General features: G+C 62.2%; 1 long non-coding RNA gene across 1 annotated transcript in view; it reads right to left on the bottom strand.

Moving 5' to 3' along the window:
• The window catches only part of LOC139825789 (uncharacterized), a 40,821-nt gene extending 24,703 nt beyond the window's left edge, over window positions 1-16,118 (bottom strand). Inside the window, exons 1-2 of the long non-coding RNA XR_011735989.1 lie at window positions 16,053-16,118; window positions 15,162-15,221 (exon numbers count right to left, since the gene is read on the bottom strand). This is a non-coding gene — a long non-coding RNA (uncharacterized lncRNA). The remainder of the gene's footprint in view (window positions 1-15,161; window positions 15,222-16,052) is intronic.
• Window positions 16,119-16,276: the final 158 nt, after the last annotated feature.

Here is a 16,276-nt window from a genome sequence, read left to right as displayed (position 1 = left end):
AAGAGGGTCCTCATGGTGCCACAATTGGCCCTGAGGACAAAGGGGGTCCCCTGGATGTCACAATGGGCTCTGGGGACAAAGGGGGGTGTCGACGGTGTCAAAATGGGCCCTGGGGACAAAGGGCTTCCCCAGGATGTCACCATGGGCCCTGGGGACAATAGGGGGTCCTGGGATGTCACAATGAGCCCTGCGGACAAGGGGGGGTCCCCAGGATGTCACAATGGGCCCTGGGGACAAAGAGGGGTCCCCTGAATGTCACAATGGGCCCTGGGCACAAGGGGGTGCCGAGGATGTCACAATGGGCCCTGGGGACAATGGGGGGTCCTGGGACCTCACAATGGGCCCTGAGGACAATGGTGGGTCCCCTGAATGTCACAATGGGCCCTGGGGACAAAGGGGGGTCCGCAGGATGTCACAGTGGGCACTGGGGATAAAGGGGGCGTCCCCATGGTATCACAATGGGCCCAGGTGACAAGGAGGGTCCCCACGGTGCCACGATGGGTCCTGGGGACAAGGGGGTCCCCCAGATGTCACAATGGGCCCTGGGGACAATGGGGTTGCCCAGGATGTCACAGTGGGCCCTGGGAACAACAGGAGTCCCCAAGGTGTCAGAACGAGCCCTGGGGACAAAGTGGAATCCTGGAATGTCACAATGGCCCCCAGTGACAAAGGGGTTCCCCATGGTGCCACAATGGGCCCTGGGGACAAAAGGGGTCCTGGGATTTCACAATAGCACTGGGGACAAAGGGGGGTCCTGGGATGTCACAATGGGCTCCAGTGACAAAGAGAGTCCTCATGGTGCCACAATGGGCCCTGGCGACAAAGGGGGTCCCCTGGATGTCACAATGGGCTCTGGGGACAAGGAGGGTCCCCAGGATGTCACAATGGGCCCTGGGGACAAAGAGCGTCCCCAGCATGTCACAATGGGCCCTGGGGACAAAGTGGGGTCCCCTGAATGTCACAATGGGCCGTGGGGACAATGGGGGGTCCTGGGACGTCACAATGGGCCCTGGGGACAAGGGGGTGCAGAGGATGTCACAATGGGCCCTGGGGACAATGTCGGGTCCTGGGACGTCACAATGGGCCCTGGGGACAAGGGGGGGTCCCCAGGATGTCACAATCGGCCCTGGGGACAAAGAGGGGTCCCCTGAATGTCACAATGGGCCCTGGGGTAAAAGGGGGTCCCCATGGTGCCACAACGGGCCCTGGGAGCAAGGGGATGGCCAGGATGTCACAATGGGTCCTGGGGAAAATGGGGGGTGCCCAGGATGTCACAATGGACCCTGAGGACAAGCGGAGGTCTCCATGGTGTCACAATGGGCCCCAGTGACAAAGGGGGTCCCCTGAATGTCACAATAGGTCCTGGGGACAATGGGGGGTCCTGGGACGTCACAATGGGCCCTGGGGACAAGGAGGGATCCCCAGGATGTCAGAATGGGCCCTGGGGACAAAGAGGGGTCCCCTGAATGTCACAATGGGCCCTGGGGACAAGGGGGTGCAGAGGATGTCACAATGGGCCCTGGGGATAATGGTGGGTCCCCTGAATGTCACAATGGGCCCTGGGGACAAAGGGGGGGTCCCCATGGTGTCACAAAGGGCCCAAGTGACAAGGAGGGTCCCCACGGTGCCACGATGGGTCCTGGGGACAAGGGCGTCCCCCAGATGTCACAATGGGCCCTGGGGACAATGGGGTTGCCCAGGATGTCACAATGGGCCCTGGGGACAATGGGAGTCCCCAAGGTGTCAGAACGAGCCCTGGGGTCAAAGTGGAATCCTGGAATGTCACAATGGCCCCCAGTGACAAAGGGGTTCCCCATGGTGTCACAATAGGCCCTGGGGACAAAAGGGGTCCCCAGGATTTCACAATAGCACTGGGGACAAAGGGGGGTCATGGGATGTCACAATGGGCCCTGGGGACAAGGGAGATCCCCATGGTGTCACAATAAGCCCTGGGGACAAAGTGGGGTCCTGGGATGTCACAATGGGCTCTGGGGACAAGGAGGGTCCCCAGGATGTCACAATGGGCCCTGGGGACAAAGGGGGTCCTGGGATGTCACAATGGGCTCCAGTGACAAAGAGGGTCCTCATGGTGCCACAATGGGCCCTGGGGACAAAGGGGGTCCCCTGGATGTCACAATGGGCTCTGGGGACAAGGAGGGTCCCCAGGATGTCACAATGGGCCCTGGGGACAAAGGGGGTGTCCCCATGGTGCCACAACGGGCCCTGGGAGCAAGGGGGGGGGCAGGATGTCACAATAGGTCCTGGGGAAAATGGGGGGTGCCCAGGATGTCACAATGGACCCTGAGGACAAGCGGAGGTCTCCATGGTGTCACAATGGGCCCCAGTGACAAAGGGGTCCCCTGAATGTCACAATATGTCCTGGGGACAATGGGGGGTCCTGGGACGTCACAATGGGCCCTGGGGACAAGGAGGGATCCCCAGGATGTCAGAATGGGCCCTGGGGACAAAGAGGGGTCCCCTGAATGTCACAATGGGCCCTGGGGACAAGGGGGTGCAGAAGACGTCACAATGGGCCCTGGGGACAATGGGGGGTCCTGGGACATCACAATGGGCCCTGGGGACAAGGAGGGATCCCCAGGATGTCACAATGGGCCCTGGGGACAATGGGGGGTCCTGGGACGTCACAATGGGCCCTGGGGACAAGGGGGGGTCCCAAGGATGTCACAGTGGGCCCTGGGGACAAGGGGGTGCCGAGGATGTCACAATGGGCCCTGGGGACAATGGGGGGTCCTGGGATGTCACAATGGGCCCTGGGGACAAGGGTGGGTCCCCAGGATGTCAAAATGGGCCTTGGGAACAAGGGGGTCCCCCAGATATCACAATGGGCCCTGGGGACAATGTAAGGTCCTGGGTTGTCACAATGGACCCTGAGGACAAGGGGGGTCCCCAGGATGACACAATGGGGCCTGGGTACCAGGAGGGGTCCTGGGATGTCACAATGGGCCCTGGGGACAAGGGGGGGTCCCTATGGTGCCACAATGGGCCCTGGGGACAATGGGGGGTCCTGGGACGTCACAATGGGCCCTGGGGACAAGGGGGGGTCCCCAGGATGTCACAATGGGCCCTGGTACCTAGGGGGTTCCGAGGATGTCACAATGGGCCCTGGGGACAATGGGGGGTCCTGGGATGTCACAATGGGCCCTGGGGACAAGGGGGGGTCCCCAGGATGTCACAATGGGCCTTGGGAACAAGGGGGTCCCCCAGATATCACAATGGGCCCTGGGGACAATGGGGGGTCCTTGGATGTCACAATGGGCCCCAGTTACAAAGGGGGTCCCTATGGTGCCACAATGGGCCCTGGGGACAAAGGGGGTCCCCTGGATGTCACAATGTGCTCTGGGAACAAGGAGGGTCCCCAGGATGTCACAATGGGCCCTGGGGACAAAGGGGGTCCCCTGGATGTCACAATGGGCTCTGGGGACAAGGAGGGTCCGCAGGATGTCACAATGGGCCCTGGGGACAAAGAGCGTCCCCAGCATGTCACAATGGGCCCTGGGGACAAAGGGGGTCCCCACGGTATCAGAATGGGTCCTGGGGACAAAGGGGGGTCCCCTGAATGTCACAATGGGCCCTAAGGACAATGGGGGGTCCTGGGATGTCACAATGAGCCCTGCAGACAAGGGTGGTACCCACGGTTTCACAATGGGCCCTGGGCACAAGGGGGGGTCCCCATAGTGTCACAATGGGTCCTGGGGACAAGTGGGTGCCGAGGATGTCACAATGGGCCCTGGGGACAATGGCGGGTCCTGGGACCTCACAATGGGCCCTGAGGACAATGGTGGGTCCCCTGAATGTCACAATGGGCACTGGGGACAAAGGGGGGGTCTCCAGGATGTCACAATGGGCCCTGGGCACAAGGGGGGGTCCCTATAGTGTCACAATGGGTCCTGGGGACAAGTGGGGTCCCCTGAAAGTCACAATGGGCCCTGGGGACAATGTGGGGTCCTGGGATGTCACAATGGGCCCCTGTGACAAATGGGGGCCCCTGAATGTCACAATGGGCCCTGGGGACAATGCGGGGTCCTGGGATGTCACAATGGGCCCTGGGGACAAGGAGGGATCCCCAGGATGTCACAATTGGCCCTGGGGACAATGGCGGGTCCTGGGACGTCACAATGGGCCCTGGGGACAAGGGGGGGTCCCCTGGATGTCACAATGGGCCCTGGGGACAAGGAGAGATTCCCAGGATGTCACAATGGGCCCTGGGGACAAGGGGCTGTCCCCAGGATGTCACAATGGGCCCTGCGGACAAGGGTGGTACCCACGGTGTCACAATGGGCACTGGGCACAAGGGGGGGTCCCTATAGTGTCACAATGGGTCCTGGGGACAAGTGGGGTCCCCTGAAAGTCACAATGGGCCCTGGGGACAATGTGGGGTCCTGGGATGTCACAATGGGCCCCTGTGACAAACGGGGGCCCCTGAATGTCACAATGGGCCCTGGGGACAAGGGAGATCCCCATGGTGTCACAATAAGCCCTGGGGACAAAGTGGGGTCCTGGGATGTCACAATGGGCCCTGGGGACAATGGGGGTCCTGGGACGTCACAACGGGCCCTGGGGACAATGGGGGTCCCCACGGTGCCACGATGGGTCCTGGGGACAAGGGCGTCCCCCTAGATGTCACAATGGGCCCTGGGGACAATGGGGTTGCCCAGGATGTCACAATGGACCCTAGGGACAAAGGGGGGTGCGCAGGATGTCACAATGGGCACTGGGAACAAAGGGGGCGTCCCCATGGTGTCACAATGGGTCCCCAGTGACAAGGAGGGTTCCCCATGGTGTCACAATAGGCCCTGGGGACAAAGTGGGGTCCTAGAATGTCACAATGAGCCCTGGGGACAAAGGGGGGTCCTGGGATGTCACAATGAGCCCTGCGGACAAGGGTGGTACCCACAGTGTCACAATGGGCTCTGGGCACAAGGGAGGGTCCCCATAGTGTCACAATGGGTCCTGGGGACAAGTGGGGTCCCCAGGATGTCACAATGGGCCCTGGGGACAATGTGGGGTCCTGGGATGTCACAATGGGCCCCAGTGACAAAGGCGGTCCCCGAATGTCACAATGGGTCCTGGGGACAATGGGGGGTCCTGGGACGTCACAATGGGCCCTGGGGACAAGGAGGGATCCCCAGGATGTCACAATGGGTACTGGAGACAAAGGGGGGGTCCCCTGAATGTCACAATGGGCCCAAGTGACAAGGAGGGTCCCCACGGTGCCATGATGGGTCCTGGGGACAAGGGCGTCCCCCAGATTTCACAATGGGCCCTGGGGACAATGGGGTTGCCCAGGATGTCACAATGGACCCTGGGGGCAAAGGGGGGGTCCCCATGGTGTCACAATGGGCCCTGGGGACAAAGGGGGGTGTCGACGGTGTCAAAATGGGCCCTGGGGACAAAGGGCGTCCCCAGGATGTCACAATGGGCCCTGGGGACAATGGGGGGTCCTGGGACGTCACAATGGGCCCTGGGGACAAGAGGGGATCCCTAGGATGTCACAATGGACCCTGGGGACAAGGGGTTTCCCCACAGTGTCACAATGGGCCCTAGGGACAAAGGGGGTCCGCACGGTGTTACAATGGTCCCGGGGGACAGGGGGGATGCCCAGGATGTCACAATGGGCCCTGGGGACAAAGCGGGGTCCTGGGATGTCACAATGGGCCCCAGAGACAAAGGGGGTCCCCTGAATGTCACAATGGGCCCTGGGGACAATGGGGGGTCCTGGGACGTCACAATGGGCCCTGGGGACAAGGAGGGATCCCCAGGATATCACAATGGGCCCCAGGGACAAAGGGGGGAACCCAGGATGTCACAATGGGCCCTGGGGACAAGGAGGGTCCCCAGGATGTCACAATGGGCCCTGGGGACAAAGGGGGGTGTCGACGGTGTCAAAATGGGCCCTGGGGACAAAGGGCGTCCCCAGGATGTCACAATGGGCCCTGGGGACAATGGGGGGTCCTGGGACGTCACAATGGGCCCTGGGGACAAGAGGGGATCCCTAGGATGTCACAATGGGCCCTGGGGACTAATGTGGTCCCCACGGTGTCACAATATGTCCTGGAGACAAAGGGGGGTCCCCAGGATGTCACAATGGGCCCTTGGGACAATGGGGTTCCTGGGATGTCACAATGGGTCTCCAGTGACAAAGGGGGTCCCCAGGATGTCTCAATGGGCCCTGAGGACAATGGGAGGTCCCCATGGTGTCACAATGGGTCCCCAGTGACAAGAGAGGTCTCCACGGTGCCAGGATGGGTCCTGGGGACAAGGAGGTCCCCAGGATGTCACAATGGGCCGTGGGGACAAAGAGGCTCCCCAGGATGTCACAATGGGACCTGGGGACAAGGGGGTCTCCAGGAACTCACAATGGGCTCTGGGGACAATGGAGGTTCCCCAGGATGTTCACAATAGGCCCTGAGGACAAGGGGTGGTCCCCATGCTGTCACAATGGGTCTCCAGTGACAAGGGGGTCCCCAAGGTGTCACAATGGGCCCTGGGGACAATGGGGGTTCCTGGGACGTAACAATAGGCCCTCGGGACAAGGGGGTTCCCCACAGTGTCACAATGGGCCCTGGGGACAAAGGGGGTCCGCACGGTGTTACAATGGTCCCGGGGGACAGGGGGGATGCCCAGGATGTCACAATGGGCCCTGAGGACAAGGGGGGGTCCCCATGGTGTCACAATGGGTCCCCAGTGACAAGGAGGGTCCCCATGGTGTCATGATGGGTCCCAGTGACAAGGGGGTCCCCAGGATTTAACAATGGACCCTGGGGAAAATGGGGGGTCCTGGGATGTCACAATGGGCCCTGGAGACAAAGGGGGTCTCCAGGATGTCACAATGGGCCCTGGGGACAAAGGGGGGTCCTGGGATGTCACAATGGGCCCCAGTGACAAAGGGGGTCCCCTGAATGTCACAATGGGCCCTGGGGACAATGGGGGGTCCTGGGACGTGACAATGGGCCCTGGGGACAAGGAGGGATCCCCAGGATGTCACAATGGGCCCTGGGGACAATGGGGGGTCCTGGGACGTCACAATGGGCCCTGGGGACAAGAGGGGGTCCCCAGGATGTCACAATGGGCCCTGGGGACAAAGAGGGGTCCCCTGAATGTCACAATGGGCCCTGGGGACAAGGGGGTGCCGAGGATGTCACAATGGGCCCTGGGGACAATGGGGGTCCTGGGACGTCACAATGGGCCCTGGGGACACAGAGGGGCCCTAGGACGTCACAATCAGTCCTGGGGACAAGGTGGGGTCCCCTGAGAGTCACAATGAGCCCTGGGAAGAGAGGGGGCTCCCAAGGACATCACAATGGGCCCTGGGAACAATGGGGGGTCCTGGGACGTCACAATTGGCCCTGGGGACAAGGGCGGGTCTCCAGGATGTCACAATGGGCCCTGGGAACAAGGGGGGGTACCCATAGTGTCACAATGGGTCCTGGAGAAAATGGGGTCCCCAGGATGTCACAATGGGCCCTGGGGACAATGTGGGGTCCTGGGATGTCACAATGGGCCCCAGTGACAAAGGGGGTACCCTGAATGTTACAATGGGTCCCGAGGACAGTGGGGGGTCCTGGGATGTCACAATGGGCCCTGGGGACAAGGAGGGATCCCCAGGATGTCACAGTGGGCCCTGGGGACAACGGGGGGTCCTAAGACGTCACAATGGGCCCTGGGGCCAAGCAGGGATCCCCTGGATGTCACAATGGGCCCTGGACACAATGGGGGGTCCTGGGACGTCACAATGGGCCCTGGGGACAAGGGGGGGTCCCCAGGATGTCACAATGGGCCCTGGGGACAAAGAGGGGTCCCCTGAATGTCACAATGGGCCCTGGGGACAAGGGGGTGCAGTGGATGTCACAATGGGCCCTGGGGACAATGGGGTTGCCCAGGATGTCACAATGGGCCCTGGGGACAATGGGGGGTCCCCATGGTGTCACATTGGGTCCCCAGTGACAAGGAGGGGTCCCCATGGTGTCACAATGGGCCCTGGGGACAAAAGGGGTTGCCATGGTGCCACAACGGGCCCTGGGGTCAAAGGGGACCCCATGGTGCTACAATGGCCCTGGGGACAAAGGGGGGTCCTGGGATGTCACAGTGGGCCCTGGGGACAAACGGGGTGTCCCCACGGTGCCACAACGGGCCCTGGGAGCAAGGGGGTGGCCCCAGGATGTCACAATGGGTCCTGGGGAAAATGTAAGGTCCTGGGCTGTCACAATGGACCCTGAGGACAAGGGGGGTCCCCAGGATGTCACAATGAAGTCTTGGGACAAAGGGGTCCCCAGGATGTCACAATGGGGCCTGGGGACCAGGGGGGGTCCTGGGATGTCACAATGGGCCCCAGTGACAAAGGGGGTCCCTATTGTGCCACAATGGGCCCTGGGGACAAAGGGGGTCCCATGGATGTCACAATGGGCTCTGGGGACAAGGAGGGTCCGCAGGATGTCACAATGGGCCCTGGGGACTAGGGGGGGTCCTGGGATGTCACAATGGGCCCTAGTGACAAAGGGGGTCCCTATTGTGCCACAATGGGCCCTGGGGACAAAGGGGGTCCCCTGGATGTCACAATGGGCTCTGGGGACAAGGAGGGTCCCCAGGATGTCACAATGGGCCCTGGGGACAAAGAGCGTCCCCAGCATGTCACAATGGGCCCTGGGGACAAAGGGGGTCCCCACGGTATCAGAATGGGCCCTGGGGACAAAGGGGGGTCCCCTGAATGTCACAATGGGCCCTGGGGACAATGGGGGGTCCCCATAGTGTCACAATGGGTCCTGGGGACAAGTGGGGTCCCCAGGATGTCACAATGGGCCCTGGGGACAATGTGGGGTCCCCTGAATGTCACAATGGGCCCTGGGGACAAGGGGGTGCCGAGGATGTCACAATGGGCCCTGGGGACAATGGGGGGTCCCCTGAATGTCAAAATGGGCCCTGGGGACAAGGAGGGATTCCCAGGATGTCACAATGGGCCCTGGAGATAAGGGGGTGTCCCCAGGATGTCACAAGGGCCCTGGGGACAATGTGGGGTCCTGGGATGTCACAATGGGCCCCCGTGACAAACGGGGGCCCCTGAATGTCACAATGGGCTCTGGGGACAATGGGGGTCCTGGGACGTCCCAATTGGCCCTGGGGACAAGGGGGGGTCCCCAGGATATCACAATGGGCCCTGGGGAAAAAGAGGGGTCCCCTGAATGTCACAATGGGCCCTGGGGACAAGGGGGTGCTGAGGATGTCACAATGGGCCCTGGGGACAATGGGGGGTCCTGGGACGTCACACTGGGCCCTGGGGACAAAGGGGCCCCCTGAATGTCACAATGGGCCCTGGGGACAATGGGGGGTCCTGGGACGTCACAATGGGCCCCAGTGACAAGGGGGGGTCCCCAGGATGTCACAGTGTGCCCTGGGGACAAAGTGGGGTCCTAGAATGTCACAATGAGCCCTGGGGACAAGGGGGTGCCCTGATTGTCACAATGGGGCCTGGGGAAAATGGGGGGTCCTAAGACGTCACAATGGGCCCTGGGGACAAGGAGGGATCCCCAGGATGTCACAATGGGCCCTGGGGACAATGGGGGGTCCTGGGACGTCACAATGGGCCCCCGTGACAACGGGGGTCCCCAGGATGTCACAATGGGCCCTGGGGACAAGGGGGTGCAGTGGATGTCACAATGGGCCCTGGGGACAATGGGGGGTCCTGGAATGTCACAATGGGCCTTGGGGACAATGGGGGTCCCCAGGATGTCACAATGGGCCCTGGGGACAATGGGGTTGCCCAGGATGTCACAATGGGCCCTGGGGACAATGGGAGTCCCCAAGGTGTCAGAACGAGCCCTGGGGACAAAGTGGAATCCTGGAATGTCACAATGGCCCCCAGTGACAACGGGGTTCCCCATGGTGTCACAATGGGCCCTGGGGACAAAAGGGGTCCCCAGGATTTCACAATAGCACTGGGGACAAAGGGGGTCATGGGATGTCACAATGGGCCTTGGGGACACAGAGGGGCCCTAGGACGTCACAATCAGCCCTGGGGACAACGGGGGGTCCCCTGAAAGTCACAATGAGCCCTGGGAACAGAGGGGGCTCCCCAGGACATCACAATGGGCCCTGGGAACAATGGGGGGTCCTGGGACGTCACAATGGGCCCTGGGGACAAGCGGGGGTCTCCAGGATGTCACAACGGGCCCTGGGGACAAAGAGGGGTCCCTAAAGTGTCACAATGGGCCCTGGGGACACAGAGGGGCCCTGGGACGTCACAATCAGCCCTGGGGACAAAGTGGGGTCCTGGGATGTCACAATGGGCCCCAGTGACAAAGGGGGTCCCCATGGTGCCACAATGGGCCGTGGGGACAAAAGGGGTGCCCAGGATGTCACAATGGGCCCTGGGGACCAGGGTGGTCCTGCGATGTCACAATGGGCCCTGGGGACAAAGGGTGTCCCCTGGTTTTCACAATGGGCTCTGGGGACAAAGGGGGGTCCTGCGATGTCACAATGAGCCCTGCGGTCAAGGGTGGTACCCACAGTGTCACAATGGGCCCTGGGAACAAGTGGGGTTGCCCATAGTGACACAATGGGTCCTGGGGAAAATGGGGTCCCCAGGATGTCACAATGGGCCCTGGGGACAATGTGGGGTCCTGGGATGTCACAATGGGCCCCAGTGACAAAGGGGTTCCCTGAATGTTACAATGGGTCCTGAGGACAATGGGGGTCCTGGGACGTCACAATGGACCCTGGGGACAAGGAGGGATCCCCAGGATGTCACAATGGGCCCTGGGGACAAGGGGGGGTCCCCAGGATGTCACAATGTGCCCTGGGTACAAAGAGGCGTCCCCTGAATGTCGCAATGGGCCCTCGGGACAAGGGGGGGTCCTAAGACGTCACAATGGGCTCTGGGGCCAAGCAGGGATCCCCAGGATGTCACAATGGGCCCTGGAGACAATGGGTGGTCCTGGGACGTCACAATGGGTCCCGGTGACAAGGGGGCATCCCCAGGATGTCAAAATGCGCCCTGGAGCCCAGGGGGGTCCTGCGATGTCACAATGGGCCCTGGGGACAAAGGGGGTCCCCTGGATGTCACAATGGGCTCTGGGGACAAAGGGGATCCCCACGGTATCAGAATGGGCCCTGGGGACAAATGTGGGTCCTGGGATGTCACAATGAGCCCTGCGGACAAGGGTGGTACCCACGGTGTCACAATGGGCCCTGGGAACAAGGGGGGGTCCCCATAGTGTCACAATGGGTCCTGGGGACAAGTGGGGTCCCCAGGATGTCACAATGTGTCCTGGGGACAATGTGGGGTCCTGGGATGTCACAATGGGTCCCAGTGACAAAGGGGCCCCCTGAATGTCACAATGGGTCCTGGGGACAACGGGGGGTCCTGCGACGTCACAATGGGCCCCAGTGACAACGGGGGTCCCCAGGATGTGACAATGGGCCCTGGGGACAAAGAGGGGTCCACTGAATGTCTCAATGGGCCCTGGGGACAAGGGGGTGCAGTGGATGTCACAATGGGCCCTGGAGACAATGGGGGGTCCTGGAATGTCACAATGGGCCTTGGGGACAATGGGGGTCCCCAGGATGTCACAATGGGCCCTGGGGACAATGGGGTTGCCCAGGATGTCACAATGGGCACTGGGGACAATGGGAGTCCCCAAGGTGTCAGAACGAGCCCTGGGGACAAAGTGGAATCCTGGAATGTCACAATGGCCCCCAGTGACAAAGGGGTTCCCCATGGTGCCACAATGGGCCCTGGGGACAAAAGGGGTCCCCAGGATTTCACAATAGCACTGGGGACAAAGGGGGGTCATGGGATGTCACAATGGGCCCTGGGGACAAGGGAGATTCCCATGGTGTCACAATAAGCCCTGGGGACAAAGTAGGGTCCTGGGATGTCACAATGGGCTCTGGGGACAAGGAGGGTCCCCCAGGATGTCACAATGGGCCCTGGGGACAAAGGGGGTCCTGGGATGTCACAATGGGCCCCAGTGACAAAGAGGGTCCTCACGGTGCCACAATGGGCCCTGGGGACAAAGGGGGAACCCTGGATGTCTCAATGGGCTCTGGGAACAAGGAGGGTCCCCAGGATGTCACAATGGGCCCTGGGGACAAAGGGGGTCCCCACGGTATCAGAACGGGCCCTGGGGACAACGGGGGGTCCCCTGAATGTCACAATGGGCCCTGGGGACAGTGGGGGGTCCTGGGACGTCACAATGGGCCCTGGGGACAAGGGGGGGTCCCCAGGATGTCACAATGGGCCCTGGGGACAAAGGGGGGTCCCCAGGATGTCAGAATGGGCCCTGGGGACAATGTGGGGTCCCCTGAATGTCAAAATGGGCCCTGGGGACAAGGAGGGATTCCCAGGATGTCACAATGGGCCCTGCGGACAAGGGTGGTACCCACGGTGTCACAATGGGCACTGGGCTCAAGGGGGGGTCCCTATAGTGTCACAATGGGTCCTGGGGACAAGTGGGGTCCCCAGGATGTCACAATGGGCCCTGGGGACAATGTGGGGTCCTGGGATGTCACAATGGGCCCCAGTGACAAACGGGGGCCCCTGAATGTCACAATGGGCCCTGGGGACAATGGCGGGTCCTGGGACGTCACAATGGGCCCTGGGGACAAGAAGGGATCCCCAGGATGTCACAATGGGCCCTGGGGACAAGGGGGTGCTGAGGATGTCACAATGGGCCCTGGGGACAATGGGGGGTCCTGGGACGTCACAATGGGCCCTGAGGACAATGGTGGGTCCCCTGAATATCACAATGGGCCCTGGGGACAACGGGGGGTCCGCAGGATGTCACAATGGGCACTGGGGACAAAGGGTGGGTCCCCATGGTGTCACAATGGGCCCAAGTGACAAGGAGGTTCCCACGGTGCCACGATGGGTCCTGGGGACAAGGGCGTCCCCCAGATGTCACAATGGGCCCTGGGGACAATGGGGTTGCCCAGGATGTCACAATGGGCCCTGGGGACAATGGGAGTCCCCAAGGTGTCAGAACGAGCCCTGGGGACAAAGTGGAATCCTGGAATGTCACAATGGCCCCCAGTGACAAAGGGGTTCCCCATGGTGCCACAATGGGCCCTGGGGACAAAAGGGGTCCCCAGGATTTCACAATAGCACTGGGGACAAAGGGGGGTCATGGGATGTCACAATGGGCCCTGGGGACAAGGGAGATCCCCATGGTGTCACAATAAGCCCTGGGGACAAAGTGGGGTCCTGGGATGTCACAATGGGCCCCAGTGACAAAGGGGGTCCCCATGGTGCCACAATGGGCCCTGGGGACAAATGGGGTCCGCAGGATGTCACAATGAACCCTGGGGACAAAGGGTTTTCCTGGGACATTTCAATGGGCCCTGGGGACAAAGGGGGGACCCCAGGATGTCACAATGGACCCTGGAAACAAAGGGGGGTCCTGGGATGTCACAATGGGCCCTGGGGACAATGGGGGGTCCTGGGATGTCACAATGGGCCCTGGGGACAAAGGGGGTCCCCAGGATGTCACGATGGGCACTGGGGAAAAGGGGGGTCCCCATGGTGTCACAATGGGCCCTGGGGACAAAGGGGTCCCCCAGATATCGCAATGGGCCCTGGGGACAAGAAGGGATCCCCAGGATGTCACAATGGGCCCTGGGGACAAGGGGGTGCAGTGGATGTCACAATGGGCCTTGGGGACAATGGGGGGTCCTGGAATGTCACAATGGGCCTTGGGGACAATGGGGTTGCCCAGGATGTCACAATGGGCCCTGGGGACAATGGGGTTGCCCAGGATGTCACAATGGGCCCTGGGGACAATGGGAGTCCCCAAGGTGTCAGAACGAGCCCTGGGGACAAAGTGGAATCCTGGAATGTCACAATGGCCCCCAGTGACAAAGGGGTTCCCCATGGTGTCACAATGGGCCCTGGGGACAAAAGGGGTCCCCAGGATTTCACAATAGCACTGGGGACAAAGGGGGGTCATGGGATGTCACAATGGGCCCTGGGGACAAGGGAGATCCCCATGGTGTCACAATAAGCCCTGGGGACAAAGTGGGGTCCTGGGATGTCACAATGGGCTCTGGGGACAAGGAGGGTCCCCAGGATGTCACAATGGGCCCTGTGGACAAAGAGCGTCCCCAGCATGTCACAATGGGCCCTGGGGACAAAGGGGGTCCCCACGGTATCAGAATGGGCCCTGGGGACAAAGGGGGGTCCCCTGAATGTCACAATGGGCCCTGGGGACAGTGGGGGGTCCTGGGACATCACAATGGGCCCTGGGGACAAGGGGGGGTCCCCAGGATGTCACAATGGGCCCTGGGGACAAAGAGGGGTCCCCTGAATGTCACAATGGGCCCTGGGGACAAGGGGGTGCAGTGGATGTCACAATGGGCCCTGGGGACAATGGGGGGTGTCCAGGATGTGAGAATGAGTCCTGAGGACAAGGGGAGGTCCCCATGGTGTCACAATGGGTCCCCAGTGACAAGGAGGGATCCCCATGGTGTCACAATAGGCCCTGGGGACAAAGTGGGGTCCAAGAATGTCACAATGGGCCCTGGGGACAAAAGGGGTTGCCATGGTGCCACAATGGGCCCTGGGGTCAAAGGGGGTCCCCATGGTGCTACAATGGCCCTGGGGACAAAGGGGGGTCCTGGGATGTCACAATGGGCCCTGGGGACAAAGGGGGTGTCCCCATGGTGCCACAACGGGCCCTGGGAGCAAGGGGGTGGCCAGGATGTCACAATGGGTCCTGGGGAAAATGGGGGGTGCCCAGGATGTCACAATGGACCCTGAGGACAAGCGGGGGTCTCCATGGTGTCACAATGGGCCCCAGTGACAAAGGGGCCCCCTGAATGTCACAATAGGTCCTGGGGACAATGGGGGGTCCTGGGACGTCACAATGGGCCCTGGGGACAATGAGGGATCCCCAGGATGTCACAATGGGCCCTGGGGACAAAGAGGGGTCCCCTGAATGTCAGAATGGGCCCTGGGGACAAGGGGGTGCAGAGGATGTCACAATGGGCCCTGGGGACAATGGCCCTGGGGAACGGCTCCTCCTCTGCATTCATTAACAATTAACACCCTCAGCAGCGCTAATTAACACCCCCCCCACCCCCCCATATCCCCGCTGCCCCCTAATTACCCCCTAATTCGCGCTAATCACCCCTAATTCCCCCTCATTACTCACCCAGCAGCCCCTCGATGTCCGCAGCCGCCATCTTGCCCCGCCGGGAGGGCCACAAACCACCTCAAAATTGACCCAAAATAGCGCTTTTTCAACCCAAAACCCTCCCGCTGAGGCTCCCCGAGCTGTGTCCCCAAAGCCCCCGCTGTTGTCACCTCGGGAAAAGCGCGAAAAAAGCGGCCCCGGGGGTCCCCGCGCTTCGTTTCGCGCTCTGAGGGAAAGCGCGGGAAAACGAGCGGAGACGGAAAGAGCTGAGCGGAGCCGAATGGGCCCGAGCGGAGCCGAATGGGCCCGAGCGGAGCCGAATGGGCCCGAGCGGAGCCGAACGGCGCCCGAGCGGAGCCGAATGGGCCCGAGCGGAGCCGAATGGGCCCGAGCGGAGCCGAGCGGAGCCGAACGGCGCCCGAGCGGAGCCGAGCGGCGTCCGAGCGGAGCCGAACGGCGCCCGAGCGGAGCCGAACGGCGCCCGAGCGGAGCCGAACGGCGCCCGAGTCCCGGCCGGGGCCGAACGCACCCGAAGGGACCCGAAGTCTTCCCGAAGGGGTCCGAGTGGAGCCGAACGCACCCGAAGGGACCCGAACCCACCCGAGTGGACCCGAACCCACCCGAAGGGACCCGAACCCACCCGAGTGGACCCGAACCCACCCGAGTGGACCCGAACCCACCCGAAGGGGCCCGAACCCACCCGAAGGAGCCCGAACCCACCCGAGTGGACCCGCACCCACCCGAAGGGGCCCGAAGTCTCCCCGAAGGGACCCGAACCCACCCGAAAGTGCCCCAAAAGGCGCCAAACTCCCAAATCCCCCCCTTTTTACCCCAAAACCCGTGTTCCGCTCCCCCCCCGGCCCCTCCTCTTCCTCCCCCCCCAACTTTCTCCCCCTTTTCCCGCCTCACGATCGTTTCCCGCCGCGGCGGCGGCTGCGAGCGAGGCCACGCCCCCTTCCTCAGGCGGCGGTCAATGGGAAGGGGGGGGGTGCGTGGCCACGCCCACTGTGCGTGGCGTGCGCGGAGGCGGCTCCGAGAGGAGCCGAAGATACACGAAGGGAGCCGAAGGGACCCGAGGGGACCCGAAGGCACCCGAAGGGACCCGAACGCACCCGAAGGGACCCGAGTGGGGC

This window comes from Patagioenas fasciata, chromosome 28 (genome assembly GCF_037038585.1).
Source record: "Patagioenas fasciata isolate bPatFas1 chromosome 28, bPatFas1.hap1, whole genome shotgun sequence".
In the NCBI taxonomy this organism is placed as follows: domain Eukaryota; kingdom Metazoa; phylum Chordata; class Aves; order Columbiformes; family Columbidae; genus Patagioenas; species Patagioenas fasciata.
This window is presented reverse-complemented; position numbering and strand designations above follow the sequence as displayed.